General features: G+C 40.3%; 1 protein-coding gene across 2 annotated transcripts in view; it reads left to right on the plus strand.

The window, feature by feature from the left end:
• The first annotated feature begins 1,397 nt into the window (after positions 1-1,397).
• HERC1 (HECT and RLD domain containing E3 ubiquitin protein ligase family member 1) overlaps positions 1,398-15,524 on the plus strand; it is a 177,983-nt gene continuing 163,856 nt past the window's right edge. For both annotated transcript variants that reach the window (XM_023757829.1, XM_023757830.1), the window contains exon 1: positions 1,398-1,529. The gene's annotated coding sequence lies outside the window, so the exon portion shown is untranslated. The remainder of the gene's footprint in view (positions 1,530-15,524) is intronic.

Consider the following 15,524-nt stretch of genomic DNA (forward strand, 5'->3'; position numbering starts at 1 on the left):
GCACGAGCAACAATGACATCACTCTACCTAGACCCACTCGCTCACATCTAGTTTACCAGGGAGGTAGACATTTTATATGGACAAACTTGAAAGTTACACACATTTAAATAAGGCCTAACATTTAGTGAGTAATATATGTCAGAGACTTTACATATATTTTACTTCTCACAGGAACCCTGTGATAATCAGAACCAACATTATAAGTTGACAGATAAGAAACTGAGGTTCAGAGAGGTCAAGCAACTTGCCCAAGGACATACACCTGGTAAATGGGACCCCAGAATTCTCCTCTATGTCTGACGGTGAAACCAGTTATCTCAGAGTCAAACAGCTCTCCAGCTAACCTGCCTCACATACATCCAATTTAACCAGTCCGTCTTTACCTCTACCATACTTTTTTTTTTTACATTAGTGAAACATGCATGACTTGGATGTTGTATTTTCCTCTTATGTCCCCAATTAGTGAACTTCTTGAGGGCGGAGACCAACTCCATACCCTCAGTCAGTTGCACCTAACTGGTGCTCAGTAGAATATTTTCCAGGAAGGACAGACACCTGGAAGGTGGCTAGACATGCAGGAGCCTAAGAGTAAGCACAGGTAAGGAAGGAAGACGGGGACACGAACATCCTCCAACAATGTCATGAGTACCTGGACCGGTGTGAGGTGCTGGGGACGCAGTGATGACCCAGCCAGTTAGGGTCCCTCACGGGACATCATTGTGGAGTTCGGGGTTATGGTGAAGGATGTAAGTCCACCAAAGAAAATGTACCCCGTGTTCCTCAGCACTAAAGAAAACCGAGGGTCGGAAGCCCCAGCATTTGCAGGATTCCGGCAGTCCGGCCGCGCAAAGACATGAATAATAAGATATTAGCAGGTCAAGTGAAATACGTGCATGGGATTGAACTTGACCGGGCAAAGGTCTAGCTAGGGTGTGAGGGGAGATAAGGAGCGCAGAGCGCCGGGTGCGCGTCCGAGATAAAGGGGTGCGGCCGACGGGCGCTGCAGTCAGCTTCTCTTCGCGGGGTTCCGTCCCGCAGCACCAGGAGGCCCCCGGGAGTGAAGACGGGCGCGCCGCCTGGCTCCCCACTCCTCCCCGCCCTTTGTGAAACGCCCCCATTGTGCTTCACTGGCGGAGTCCGGTCCACTCCGCGAGGGCTGAAAGGTAAGGGACCGCGCGGGACTTGAGTCTCCAAAAACCCTCGGTTTCCCTCACCCCAATGACATCCTCTCCCCTTTCCCCTCCCTCCCGCAACTTCCTCGGGCCCTCCTCCCGGGTCCCTCTCGCCTCCCGCGCTCGGCCTGGGGGGCGGGGCGAGGGCGCCAGGCTGCGCGAGAGTTCCGCCTAAATCCCGCGAGACTCGCCTGCCGCTGCTGCTGCTGCTGCCGCCGCCTCTTACGTCTTTCCCTTTGACAAGTCGCCGCTGCTGCAGCAAAAATAAAGGACGCGGCCACCGCAGCCGCCGTCTCTGAGCGGGGCCCGGGTCACAGGAACCGCGTCTCACCCCCGCCAGCTCCGGAGCCGCGTATGGTAACGCCTCCTCTTCTGTCTTCCTGGCCGCCTTTGCTTGCGCCCCGCCGGCTGGGCTAAGGCCGGCCGGAGCCGTTCCGGGGCCGCTGCCGAGCGGGGCGCCGGGGTCCCGGGTGGGCGGCCGTCGAAGGCCTGAGGGAGCCCTGCCGGCGCGGTGAGGCCCCCTGGCCCCGGGGTCTTCTCGCGGCCCGGATGCCTACCAAGTCACGTTAGAAGCCGAGCCGCTCGCCCGAGAGGGCGGAGGGACCCGCCCCTCCGGCGGCTGCCCGTACGTGTCCCTCAACCCTCCGGGGTCGCCTCTCTGACTGACCTTTTCCTTCACCCCTTTATCCGCTAACAAGCGCCCCTCCCCTGGCTGGGGCCAGGCGGGCCGGGCGCGGCGGTCGACTCCTTTTCCCAGCTCCGAGGAGAGCTGCGCCCCGGTGTCCCTCTCGCCGGCCACCTTTTGAGGGGTGGAGGTGGAGGTTGAGGCGAGGTGTCTTTCTCACTTCCTCTGCTTTTGGGTGGGGGCAGCTCATCATCTGGTAAACCTTTTTCCAAATCTCCCGCCCCGGTTAAAAGAATTGAGAGCCTCTGCTAGCAGGAGGGGAGGCGAGATGCATTGTGTAGTCTCTGGAGTGAGATGAGGAGGAGGATGACAGGAGCTGCCCCAGAGAATATGGTGATGGGTGGCGTGTTCATGGGAGACAGGAGGAAGACAGGAGCGTGTAGGTACCGCATTTCCCAGGAGGTTATGTAAAAGGCGTGTTTTCCATCCCGGAGAGCTGTGAAGCACCGGGGCGTAATTTGCCTTAATTTTGAAATATCTGTAATACTGTGTTAAATATGGATAATCAGAATAGTAGGAATACCAAACCTGAGCAGACTAACGCATCATTGTAATTCCATTTCCAGAGATAACATTTCATGGTTAACATTTTGTTGTATTTCTAACAGACACTTAATTTTTTCCAATAGTACCCGTTTCATCCTTGATTGGGGTCTTTCCCATATATATATATATATATATATATATATATATATATATATATATATATATATTGCAGAAATGATTTGTTTTATTTGAGTCACATCTTTGGGCTGCTTGATTAAATCCAGTTACTTGTTCATTAACACCGGTTGTACTCTGTCATCACTCACTCTTTCTTTGGGCCTAGTTCTTTAAGTGATTGTTAGCCAAATGGTTTTAAAAATCAAACATTAAAAAAGTATCTGCTTGGATCTCGTACATTACGTGTTTTTGCAGTTGTGCCTGAGGTGGATGGTGAAAAGGAGCAGTGTTTTGGAAAGCAAATAAACTTTAGTTATTCATAGAGGGAAGAAACCTGTTTACCTCGAGGTTTATAAAATTGATTTCCGTTGGTTATTTTTAGGCCAAAATAGTTATGTGACATTGTTTGTTTCATAGTGCTTTTGTGATTGGGATGGGGTGGATGTGTGCCTTTGATTATGTAGGTTTTTCTGTAGCGGGTGTTTATACAAGCAAAATTGAGTGTTCTAGGTGCCTGTATGCACATGTGTATGACTTCCTTGATTTTATTTATTTTTATTTAAAAAATGTATTTTTATTGATTACAGAGAGGAAAGGAGAGAGAGAGAGTGAGAAACATCAGTGATGAGAGAGAATCATTGATAGGCTGCCTCCTGCACGCCCTCCACTGGGGATAGAGTCCGTAACCCAGGCATGTGCCCTGATGGAATGGAACTGTGACCTGGTTCTTAGGTCAACGCTCGACCATTGCTCGACCATTGAGCCACACTGGCACATCCTTGACTATACACACACACACACACACACACACACACACACTAGAGGCCTGGTGCACAGATTCGTGCATGGGTGGGGTCCCTCAGGATGGCCTGCAGAGATAGGGCCCCAGCTTGCGCCCCCAGCCTTGTAGCCCCGCAGCCCCGCCCAGCACCCCGCCTTGGCCTGGCACCGCCTTTCACCATCCCCACCCCCCGCCGCTGTGACTGGTTGCAGTCTGTGGGGCAATCAGTCTGCAGGGTGATTGGTCTGCAGGGTGATCGGCGGGGCAATCAGGCCCCACTTGCACCTGCCTTGACCTGGCGCTGCCCGCTCACCTGCTCCACCATCCCACCACAGTCCTGCTCTTGTCCAGCTCATTGGGGCTGGCAGCACCTCCACTACCGCCTGCTGTGTTCCGCACCGCCCCCTGGTGGTCAGCGCACGTCATAGAGAGCAGTTGAACGTCTGGTCTAACGGCCACCCGAGGGGACAGTTTGCATATTAGGCTTTTATTATATAGGATAATTATGTCATTTGAGAAAATAAAGTATTAGGTAGGGCATGATAGGATTAAATGGCAGAATCTAGGGAAATTGGAAATCTAAAGGCTTTTAAAATTAGGATAGATTGTCATGTGTCTGGGGTTGTCATTGGAATAGATTAAATGGCCTATTAAGGCCTCTTGAAATTCTAAACTTTTATGAATTTTGCTTTCCTAAGATTCTTATCACTTTGTTGCTTAAATTTCTAGTCATACTGTTTGCATATGACACTTCTCATTCAATTGCTGGTCATTGAGGTATTTCACTCTCAATATAGACATCCAGGTGGTGTATGGACGAGAAAGCAAATATAAGCAATCACTTAATCTGCTTATTGATATAAATGTGTACTAAAAATCCCATTTGATTAAAGAAATTTAGAAGACTGTGTTGTTTATTGGACTGGATTGGTCAGTAGAGGATGCACATCATAAATAGCCATACAATTCAGTTGTCCCAAGCATTTTTCCCTAAAAAGACTAAATGGCTCTTTCTTGATATTTGAAACAAAAAAAGAGGACTGGGTACATTGAACAGTTGATTTTTTTAAATTCAGATTTTCAGAACTTAAAATAACAATGACTGCGGTTTGGAGTATGGAGAGACATTTATGTTAGGATAAAAGCAAATTGAGGCCCTAGCCAGTTTGGCTCTTTGGATAGAGCGTTGGCTTGCAGACCATAGGGACCCGGGTTTGATTCCGGTCAAGGGCACATACCTTGGCTGCAGGCTTCTCAGTGGCCCAGGCCGTGGTTGGGACGCATGCAGGAGGCAACCAGTCAATGTGTTTCTCTTTCTTTCCCTCTCTCTTCCACACTCTCTAAAAGATAAATAAAAAAATTTCCTTGGGTGAGAATTAACCAAAAAAAAGCAAATTAACTTGTGAAACAAATTTGAATTTTATAGTTGAACAACTATATAATAATAAATAACAAATGCTATCATCTATTGTAGATAATTTTTTAAATGTAAATGTATTTGGTTTAACAGACAAATGAAATGCATTCTTACATGCACATATTGCAGGTTATCATGATATTGAAAACATAAAAAGTTTCTCATGTCATTTAAAAAGAAGTTTGCAAAGCCAGTAAAGTCACAGCAGCTAGCATATATTTTTGATGAAAACATTTATAAGGGAACATAAAGTATGCAATTAACTTTTGCGATGCCAGATCTTATTTTTATGATTTTAGCAGAGAAGGAAGGGTGATGGAAGTGGGAGTTACATTCTTTTCTTTTTTTCAATATATATTTTTATTGATTTCAGAGAGGAAGGGAGAGGGCTAGAGAGATAGAAACATCAATGATGAGAGAGAATTACCGATTGGCTTCCTCCTGCATACCCACACTGGGGATCAAGCCCGAAACCTGGGCATATGCCCCGACTGGGAATCGAACCGTGACCTCCTGGTTCATACGTTGACGCTCAACCACTGAGCCACACCGGCCAGTCTATTTTTATGATTTTAGTTTGTTTTACTGTCACTTACTGGGCTCTCTAAGTTAATTGGAATATTAAATTCCAGATGAGATCACTGAGCAGAGAAAAAGGAAATTGAATAAGATGATTGATTGATGACTTTTATTTATTTTCAGCTGTTTATTTTGAAATGTTAGACTTACAGAAAATGTTGCAAAGATAGTACAGTTTCTATATACCTTTCACACATCTAATGTTGACCACTTACATAACCATAGTACCATGATCAAAATTAGGAAATTAGCATTGGTATACTACTATTAACTAAACTAGAGTTTATTTTTTCCTTTCTTTCATGACCTTGATATAATGAGTATTGGTCAGTTATTTTGTAGAATTCTCATTTTGGGCTTCTCTGATATTTTTCTAATGATTAGATTGAGGTTATGTGTGTTTGCAAGAAAACCACAGAAGTGATCTGTCCTTCTCAGTGTATCATATTAGAGGGTACATGGTGTTGATGTATCTTACTGCTAGTAATACTTTAACCTTGATGACTTTGTTAAGGTGGCCTCTGCTGATTCTCTACTGTAAAGTTACTATTCTTTATACTTTGAGAGATACTGTTTCTTCTCAAACTTTCAGTGATTTTAGCAACTGTTGGTGGATCTTGTCTGCAAGTTATTACTGTGGCGTTTGCCTAATGGTGATTTTGTGTGTTTTTCTTAAAAATATATTTTTAATTAATTTCAGAGAGGAAGAGAAAGGGAGAGAGAGAGAGAAACATTAACGATGAGAGAGAATTATTGATCGGCTGCCTCCTGCACGCCCCACACTGGGGATCGAGTCCGCAACCTGGGCATGTACCCTGACCAGGAATTGAATGTTGACCTCCTAGTTCATAGGTCGATGCTTGACCATTGAATCACATCACTGGGCCCAGGGTCGGTTTTGTATTTCCCTCATTCCTTTTGCATTTATTATTGGAATTCTTCTGTCAAGAAGAGATGTCCCTTCTTCATTTTATTCAATTATTTATTTATATAAGTATGATCTCGTGGGTAATTATTCTACAGGTTATAATCCAGTAGTAATATTTTATTGCTCACATTGTTTCAGTTTTGGCCATTAGGAACTCTTTCACGTTGGCCTTCACCCTTTTTTCAGCACTGTTTTATATCCTGGCACTATACACTATTCCATGTTTATTTTGTATCTTTCCTGGAATCAACCACTTCTCTCTCTAAGGAACTTTGCTTCCTTTTATTAGAGAATAGAATTTAAATCAAGATCTGGATGCTAGGTGTGCTCATTGGGGTGTCATTATTCCTAGGCCCTCCGAGGACAGAACTAGCAGATAATATGTTATATACTAAACCATCCATGCATACACACATTTATTTCTATATATAGTAATATGAACTCTATATGAGTTCATATTGCTATCTTCTACTCCAGTCTAACACCACAAGGTTCATTCCAACTTGTCTCCTATTCTTGTAACTTTTTTTCTGAAGTGAGAAGCCTGGCTCTCATCTGTAGTATACTAACTTATTTGTTCACTTTTAGAATGCACATCAAGTAGTTACGATTGCTAACCCATGCCCTTGTGAGAAACATAGTTGCTAATTAAATGCAGTATTTGTATACAGCTTTTTGGTGTGTGTCTTTGGCCTTACAGTATCTTACTCAAAATACTGTTTTCCAAAGTTACCTAGGTTTGTTTTTTTCTTCCCCATTCCTTTTAGTGTGGTTATGTTATTAATCTGTAATGCAATTAAGTTCTTTTCTTACTCTTTTCCATTTTGGGTTTCCCCCAGTCCTGGTTGATTTTCATTATTTGTATATTTACATTGTTATATGAAACATTACTGCTACTAAACATTAGTACATAAAAGGATATACTTAGAGAAGTATTACTCCTTATTTCTGCTACCCTATTCCCATCCCCTCTTCTCCCTACCTGTTTTCTATGTCCTGTAGTTATTAACCAGTCTCTTAAGTTTCTGGTTTATTCTTCCTCTCTTTCTTCTACACAAATGAACAGATTGTGTGTGTTTTCTTATATTTCTTTTTTTCTCACACAATTTTTTAAATTGAGATACAATTCATATACCATAAAACTCACACTTTTGAAGTGTACGATTTAGTGGTTTTTAGTATATTCACAAGGTTGTGCAACCATCACCATTAATTCAAGAACATTTTCATCAACCCCAAGAGAAATCCTTGTATCCATAAGCAGTTAGTTATTTCCCATTCCCCTTTCCCCAGTCCCTGGTAACCACTAATCTACTTTCTTTTTTTATGGAATTGTCTATTGTGGACATTTCATGTAAGTGAAATCATATAATTTGTGGACTTTTGTGCATGGCTTCTTTCACTTAGCATAATTTTTTGAGGTTTATCCATGTTGAAGCATGTATCAGTACTTTATTCCTTTTTATGGCTGAATGATATTCTATTGTAAGAATATACCACATTTTGTTTCGTGAATCAATTGATGGACATTTGGTTTTTCTTTCTTTTCTTTTCTTTTTTTGCTATTATGAATGATACTTCTGTGAACATTCCTATATAAGATTATGTGTGGACATATGTTTTCAATTTCCTTGTATATATAACTTAAAGTGGAATTGCTGGGTCATGTGGTAACTCTTTAACTTTTTGAGAACTGCCATGCTATTTTCCTATTCTCTATTTTTTGTATAAAGAGTGACATGTAATACTCTTTTGAACTTTACTTTTATCACTTAACAGTACAGTATATCCTGGAAATCACTCCAAATCAGTTCATTCTTTTGAAGAGAGATTTAAAAAGTATTCTTCACTTTTTTTCTTTTTACAGCTGTATCCTACTCTACTGTGAGGATGTATCCTAATTTATTTAACTATTCTTCTACTTATGGGCATTTAGGTTTTTTTCCCTGTGTTTTGCAATTATAAGCAACTAGAGGCCCGATGCACAAAAATTTGTGCAAGAGTAGGCCTTCCTTCCCCTGGCTGTCGGCACCGGCTTCCCTCCAGCACCTGGGACTCGGGCTTCCCTCCTCCGGCTGCTGGCAGCACCTGAGACCCGGGCTCTTTCCCTCCTCCGGCCGCCGGCAGGTACCCGGGACCCGGGCCGGCTTTCTCTGGCCCCAGCTTTGTCAGGAAGGACGTCTCTGGAATGACATCTGGAAGACGTCTGGTCTAATTAGCATATTACCTTTTATTATTATAGATTATAGATGTTGCAATAAATGACCTGTGCAAATGTATTTTTGTATTGTTAGAGGTGTACCTTCAAGATAGATTCATATCAGTGGGATTGCTGGGTCAAAAGTTAAGTGCATATGTAGTTTTGTTAGGTATTGCCAAGTTTTTCTCCAGAAGTATTGTACTAATTTGCATATCTACAAGTAATGTATGAGAGCACTTGTTTTCCCTACAATATGTTTTACCAGAGGTAACTGATTTTAAAAAAAAAGCTCTGTAGTCTTTTCAGTGACCCATTGTGGGAAGGACTTTTTGCCTGCGGTTGGCAGGTCCTTATAGCTCAAAAATGAAATTCGTTGTTCACTAATACTGCACTGATACATGTAGGTTATTATGTGCAGATGAAATCGATTGGAATGGAATTTCTGGTCTAGCCAGAACTGTTCATTTGAAACCTTTTGCATTTAATGGAGATGCTGCATTGATTCATAATATCCATGCTCAGAAAGAATACTTGAGGAGTTTAACAGGATAACTGAAATTGTAAGGAGAATATTTTTTTCTTTAGAGTATGTATGATATAGTAGTTATTGGTTCACACTGTATGCTAGTTATTTTGAACAGTATACACAAGATATATTGACACCGTGGTATGGGAATTATTTTGACCATTAATGGCCATATCTAGAACCTTTTATGTTTCCATAAGAAAGAAGGCCAATTTTAGGAAGATTAAATGGAGAGTTTAAAGTTCTGAATTAGGATACATAGATTTTAGTGGTGCCAATAACTAAAATAACATGAAAAACCTCCTTATCTTATAAGGTAACAAGCTCTATCCAGGGAGGCTGGAAATTTAGGTTCTTTCTGAAAAAGGGCACTGTTTAGGTGCTTGGAACACATTAATGAAAAAACAGATTCTTGCATTGGAGAACTTGACATTCTGGTTTTCTGATGAACTGATGTTCTGAGGAAAACAGATGCTGAATGTTGATTGTGAGTGGATCCAATAGAGTTCTGGTGTAGTCTTAATTAAAGTGAAATCATCTTTGGTGCTATAAAAACCCAAATAATACTTGGTTTACTGGTTACAAAGAGAAGGCTATGAAACATCACAGGATGGTTACTTATTTTGTTTATCAATCTTTCTTATTTTATTTTTAAAAAATATATTTTTACCAGAGGCGCAGTGCACAAATTTGTGCACTGGCGGGGTCCCTTGGCCTGGCCTGCGGGGATCAGGCTGAAACCAGCCTGGTACACGGATTCATTCAGGGCGTGTCTGGCCCATCTCGCCCAGTTCTGATTGGGGCCATCTCACCTAGCGATTGGGGTTGATTGGGGCCAGCTGGCTGGGGAAGGACCCTGGGAGATTGGCCAGCCGGGGAAGGGCCATGGGAGGGCTCCAGGGTGTGTCCGGCCCATTTTGCCCAGAATTGATCCACTGGACCCCAGCAGCAAGCTAACGTACTAGTCAGAGTATCTGCCCCCTGGTGGTCAGTGCATGTCATAGTGACTGGTCAAGTGGTTGAATGAACAGTCGGACACTTAGCATATTAGGCTTTTATTATATAGGATTGATTTCAGAGAGGAAGGAAGAGGGAGAGTGAGAAACATCAATGATGAGAGAGAATAATTGATTGGCTGTCTCCTGCATGCCCCCCACTGAAAATTGAGCCCACAGCCTCAGCATGTGCCCCCACCAGGAATTGAACTGTGACCTCCTGGTTCATAGGTCAACGCTCAGCCACTGAGTCATGCCGGCTGGGCTCTTTCTCATTTTATTGTATGTATGTATGTATGTATGTAAGCATGTATTTATTTTTAATATAAATCTTTATTATTGAAAGTATTACATATGTCCCCCCCCCCATTGTCCTCTCTCCTTCCTTCCCCCCAAGCCTTCACTACTCTATTGTCTGTGTCTATGGGTTATGCATATATGCATATGAGTTCATTGGTTGATTTCTTCCCCCCTTCAACCTCCCCTGCCTTCCCTCTCTTTCTCATTTTAAATGATTCCTAGTCATAGTCAACTTTGTCATCATAGTAATGGAATAATAATAGACATAATAGTGTAGGACAGAGTTTTCTCAATTGGCGTTCTATGAGAATACTAAACCCTAATGTTTATTTGGATACTCATTGTATGTAAAAAATTGACTTCTCTCTAGAGCAGCGGTTCTCAACCTGTGGGTTGCGACCCCTTTGGGGGTCGAACGACCCTTTCACAGGGGTCGCCTAAGACCATCGGAAAACACATATATAATTACATATTGTTTTTGTGATTAATCACTATGCTTTAATTATGTTCAATTTGTAACAATGAAATTGGGGGTCACCACAACATGAGGAACTGCGGCATTAGGAAGGTTGAGAGCCACTGCTCTAGAGCATCTAGAATGGGACTAGTTATGTACCATCCTTGGGTGAATTGAGAAAAGGTTCACTCCAGTATTCACGTGAAGTTCTGTAGTTCCAATGATGAATACCAGTTCAGAAAGGTCATGGCCACTGTAGTCAGATCTGTTTGTGTGTTTTTTTCTTCTTAACTCTAGCAGAGCGATGTTGGACAAGTCGTAATCTCTTAGCTTCAGTTTCCTGATCTATAAAATGGGATTAATGATAGTTGCTTCCTATAGGGCTGGTGTGAAGATTAAATAAAAAAGTCTTTCCAATCTACATTTATCCATTTCTTTGGCTTTAAAAACTGTCTGTATATCTTCAGCCTAGACCTGAAGACCCTGCGGTCCAGTGTCATAGTTCATCTGTCTACTTCACATCTCATTTGTCTCTCTGGTAGGCATCTCAAACTAAACTTGCACAACACAGAAGGTGTGATTCCTACCATCATCATTTCCTATGAAACTATTCTTAGTAAAAGGCAGGACCATTAAACTAGCCACTCAGGCCAAAAGCCTAGGTATCATCTGTAATTCTTCTCTTTGTACCCTAACCAGCTCATCAGAAAATCCTCTTGGCTCTATCTCTTGAATATATTTTTAATCTGTTCACATATCATTATCTCTATCTTAATATTCTGACCTAAACCACCTCCTCATCTGTTTAGATCAGTGATGGCAAACCTTTTGAGCTCAGGCTGTCAGCATTTTGAAAAACCCTAACTTAACTCTGGTGCTGTGTCACATATAGAAATTTTTTGATATTTGCAACCATAGTAAAACAAAGATTTATATTTTTGATTTTTATTTTATATATTTAAATGCCATTTAACAAAGAAAAATCAACCAAAAAAATGAGTTCGCGTGTCACCTCTGACACGCGTGTCATAGGTTCGCCATCACTGGTTTAGATAATTACGATATTCTCTTAACTGGTTTCCCTTCTTTCTTGCTTGACCTCCCATAGTCTATTATGCACTTCATAGCTAGGATGATCTTTTAAATCAATCAGATAGACCACTCTTCTATTTAATATTTTACAATGACTTCCTCTTACAATTAAAATGGCCAAATTCCTAGCCATGGCCTACAAGTTTCTGCATGATATAGTTAGTTCCTGCCTACCTTTCTCTATTCACTACAATTCTGCTACACTGAACTTCCCTATATTTTTTTGATTTTGCTAGGTGCATTCCCAGGGCTTAATACTTGTTTTCACTCTGTTTGGAGTGCTCTTCTCTCAGGTTTTTGCACTGCTTGCTTCCTTACATCATTCAGAGGGGTTCTCCAAATCGACCTCTTTAGAGAGATCTTCAACGATCACACTATAGAAAGCAGTGGTCATCTATCTCTCCTCCTTGTCTCTCTTGCTTTATTTTTTATGGCATTTAAATGTCCTGAAATTTAGTGACTAATTTGTGTACTTATTTATTATTTGTCTTCCTCACTAGAATGTAAACTCCACGAAAGCAGAAACCTTACATGTCTTGTTCATTCCAGTGCCTAGAAAGATCCTGGCTCATAGTAAGCCAGATGCAGCTCTAGGAAGTTGTCTGTGGAATAAAATTATCTCTACTTTTTTAAGGTTTTAAGCCAGAGGAAAACTATTAAGTCAGTTAAACAACCCAACAGTACTTTGAGTACTCACATGTGAAATGTTAAGTTTTAGAATTTATAACATTGTCAAGAACACTTAATTATGCATAGGATGTGTTACGTGATATGTAAAAAATAAACTTGGAGTTCAGCTCTTGTGCTTATTGCAGAGTTTAAGATACTCCTTGTTTATCGTCTAATTATAATGGTAGTGATGTTGATGTAATAGTAATATTTTCTCTTGCTTTGTCAAGGGAATATTTTTCTCTAAACTCTTGATTTTGATTTTGGGGGGGGGGGAATGAATTGTTTTCCAAGCTCTTAAAAAAAAACTTAATAGAGGAGCATTTATAGGAGCCTTTTAAGTTTTACCATGTTTTTAAGACCTTTCCTATTAGTCACTATGCCATAAAACTGTTTGGCCATCAGCAATTTTATATGATACAATTCAAGGAAGCAGCTTTGTTGTATTAGAAATATAGGATAACCTAATCTAGAAGTAGGAAGATTATATTATTTGTGTTACTATAATTGAAAACCATTTGGGAGCTAGTATCTTTTATGTAAGGTTATCATTGAACTTATACAACCAAGTATCCAGTTATATATAGTATAATGAAATTTTGTCAATTATATGGTTATAGTTTCTGCTTCCTCAAAATTGCTCATTTCTTTGAAAAGAAGGGATTATGGAGAATGATGGAGAGGTTTCTGTAATTTAGTGAAAGTGGTATGGCGGAATAGACAGATGCTCACATAAAGGAATAATAATGGGTAATTCTTGTTGAGCATTTACTGTGCACCAGTCACTATTCTAAGCACTTTCATTTGAACTATGTTTAAATCTGGTTGAACTGTCTATTATTTAAACCACGTTTAACTAATTTATTTTGCAGATAAGGAAATTAAAGCACAAGAGAGGTTAAGTAACTTGCCCAAGATCACACAACTAGTAAGTGGTGAAGCCTGGATTAGAATTCAGAAACAAGGGGCGTGTTGGTGGAAATTGTGGGGGGCAGAACATGGAAATGGCCAGCCTCAGTTCAATGGTTTTAGCTGATCTAAAATCCTAGCCAAGTAATGTCATATGGGTAGGATATAGGTGTTCAGAAACTCACAATTACAATTAGAATTTTAGGTGCTGCATATTGCTTTGACTTCTAAAAGAATGTTTCTAGTTCTGTTCTTCCAAAGAGGGGCAATAGATGTTAGAAGGGAACAATAATTGGTATAAATATTGGACTTTTATATAGAAAAATAAAGATTAGTGAATCTTTATGCTCTGAAATAGGAAGTTTTTCTTTGTAGACCTTGAAACCCAATGGTATTAAGGAGCAAGTTTAGTCTGCCACCTGTCTAAAGTGCAAACAAGTTGTGAAATAATAATGACTTACATTTGTATATTGCCTTTCAATTTACAAAGTACTTTGGTAAACATTTTCTCAGTTGATCTTATAATACCTCTGTGAAATAGGCAGGGTAGATATTATACCATTTGACAAACTTCCACAGAGGAGAGAAGTAGCTGCCTACAGAAAGAGCCCTTGAATAACCTGAGTTGCCAGACCCTCTTTTATGAAGATTCTATACATAAAGTTGCTATTCCTTGGCAAAACTGCCAGAATGTGAGTTGTAGACATCTGCATTGTATGGTGTTATGGGCTTAATTTCTTAAGTAAGTGATTGGAAAGTTGCTTAATCTGAAAGTAGAAGGTACTTGGCATAATGAATGGGCAAGTATGGCTTGTTATAATTAGCATGTTTTTAATGTTTGTTAAACCGAAAGCCTGGGCATTTTAAAGAAATACGTATAATTTAGTTTAAAATTATAATTTTAATAGCAACATTGTAATCTTTTTTAAACCAGTATTTTAATTAAAACCTACTAGTTAGGCTGAAGTGATATTGTAGATTAGCATAGAGGTGGGGAGCTTTACTTTTCTGAGGTCAAAAACGAAAGTTTGGTAGCTTCTGAAAAGGCAGATGTAACATATAGCCTTAGTGAAATGTTAATAAAAGTTTACGGTATTTCCTGTTTCCTTTGTTCATTTTGGAGTAGTTTGGTTCATTTAAATTGGTCTGAGGTGTTAAGCGGGACTTTCAAAATTCTTAAAGGTACCTTGTATGAGGGAATGAAGTCAGATGCAAATTCATAGAGTAACTTCACTTTATAGTATATGCGACTTTATTTTGCAAAAATCTAAGGAATTGCTGAATATTTTGTATTCTTATTATCTCAGTTCTGTGTTATTTTCTTTTGCCATGGTGCTCTTTTGCAACTGCCTCCTTATCACTACCCTTTTTCTTGTGGTCTGCTATCTGTTGGTTTGACTCTCTACTTCAGAGTAGGAAGGCAGGAAAGGGTGTTTGTATACAAGATAAAACTAGTCCTGTTTGGAGCTCAGTGAGCTGGAGTGCTTCTGCAATAAGGCTGCTGCTGATAAATTCCAGAAGTACCATAGGCCCATAGGACTTAGAACAGCGATTTTCAACCCTGTTCACCTCTTGGCACACACAAACTAATTACTAAAATTCTGCAGCACACCAAAAAATATATTCTTTGCCGATCTAACAAAAAAAAAAGCTATTATTTTGATTCATTCACACTGCACCTGATCTTAGCCAAAAGACCGAGAATTGATTAACTTAATATATCAATATCATGGTTATTATTCCAATTCAATATATTCCAGATAATTACAGATATTCCTCATTCATTTTAATGATTGCCTTGAATCTCAGTGTATATTTATAATTTACTTAACCAGTGTCTTATTGGTGGACTTTCGATTCTTTCCCCTTTTTGTTTTTTACCTTATTTTTCTTTTTGCTATTCCAAACAAGGCTGCAAAGAATAGGATATTTTTTAGTTTAAGCATACCTTATTTCTTGATTAAAACTACATTGTAAAAGATTAAAACTGTAAGGTAAAAATGTTGATTGGGCCTAGTCTTGTACCTTCTAAATATCCTTAAAATTCATCTCACAAGCCCAGTACGTTATTGCTTTTTTATTTTAGGTCTCAACTCAACTTTTGGGGTGTCTCTTGTGTTTTGATCACTCTGTCTGTCCTCATTATTCCCT

Source organism: Myotis lucifugus, unplaced genomic scaffold, assembly GCF_000147115.1.
Source record: "Myotis lucifugus unplaced genomic scaffold, Myoluc2.0 scaffold_115, whole genome shotgun sequence".
NCBI classification, from domain to species: domain Eukaryota; kingdom Metazoa; phylum Chordata; class Mammalia; order Chiroptera; family Vespertilionidae; genus Myotis; species Myotis lucifugus.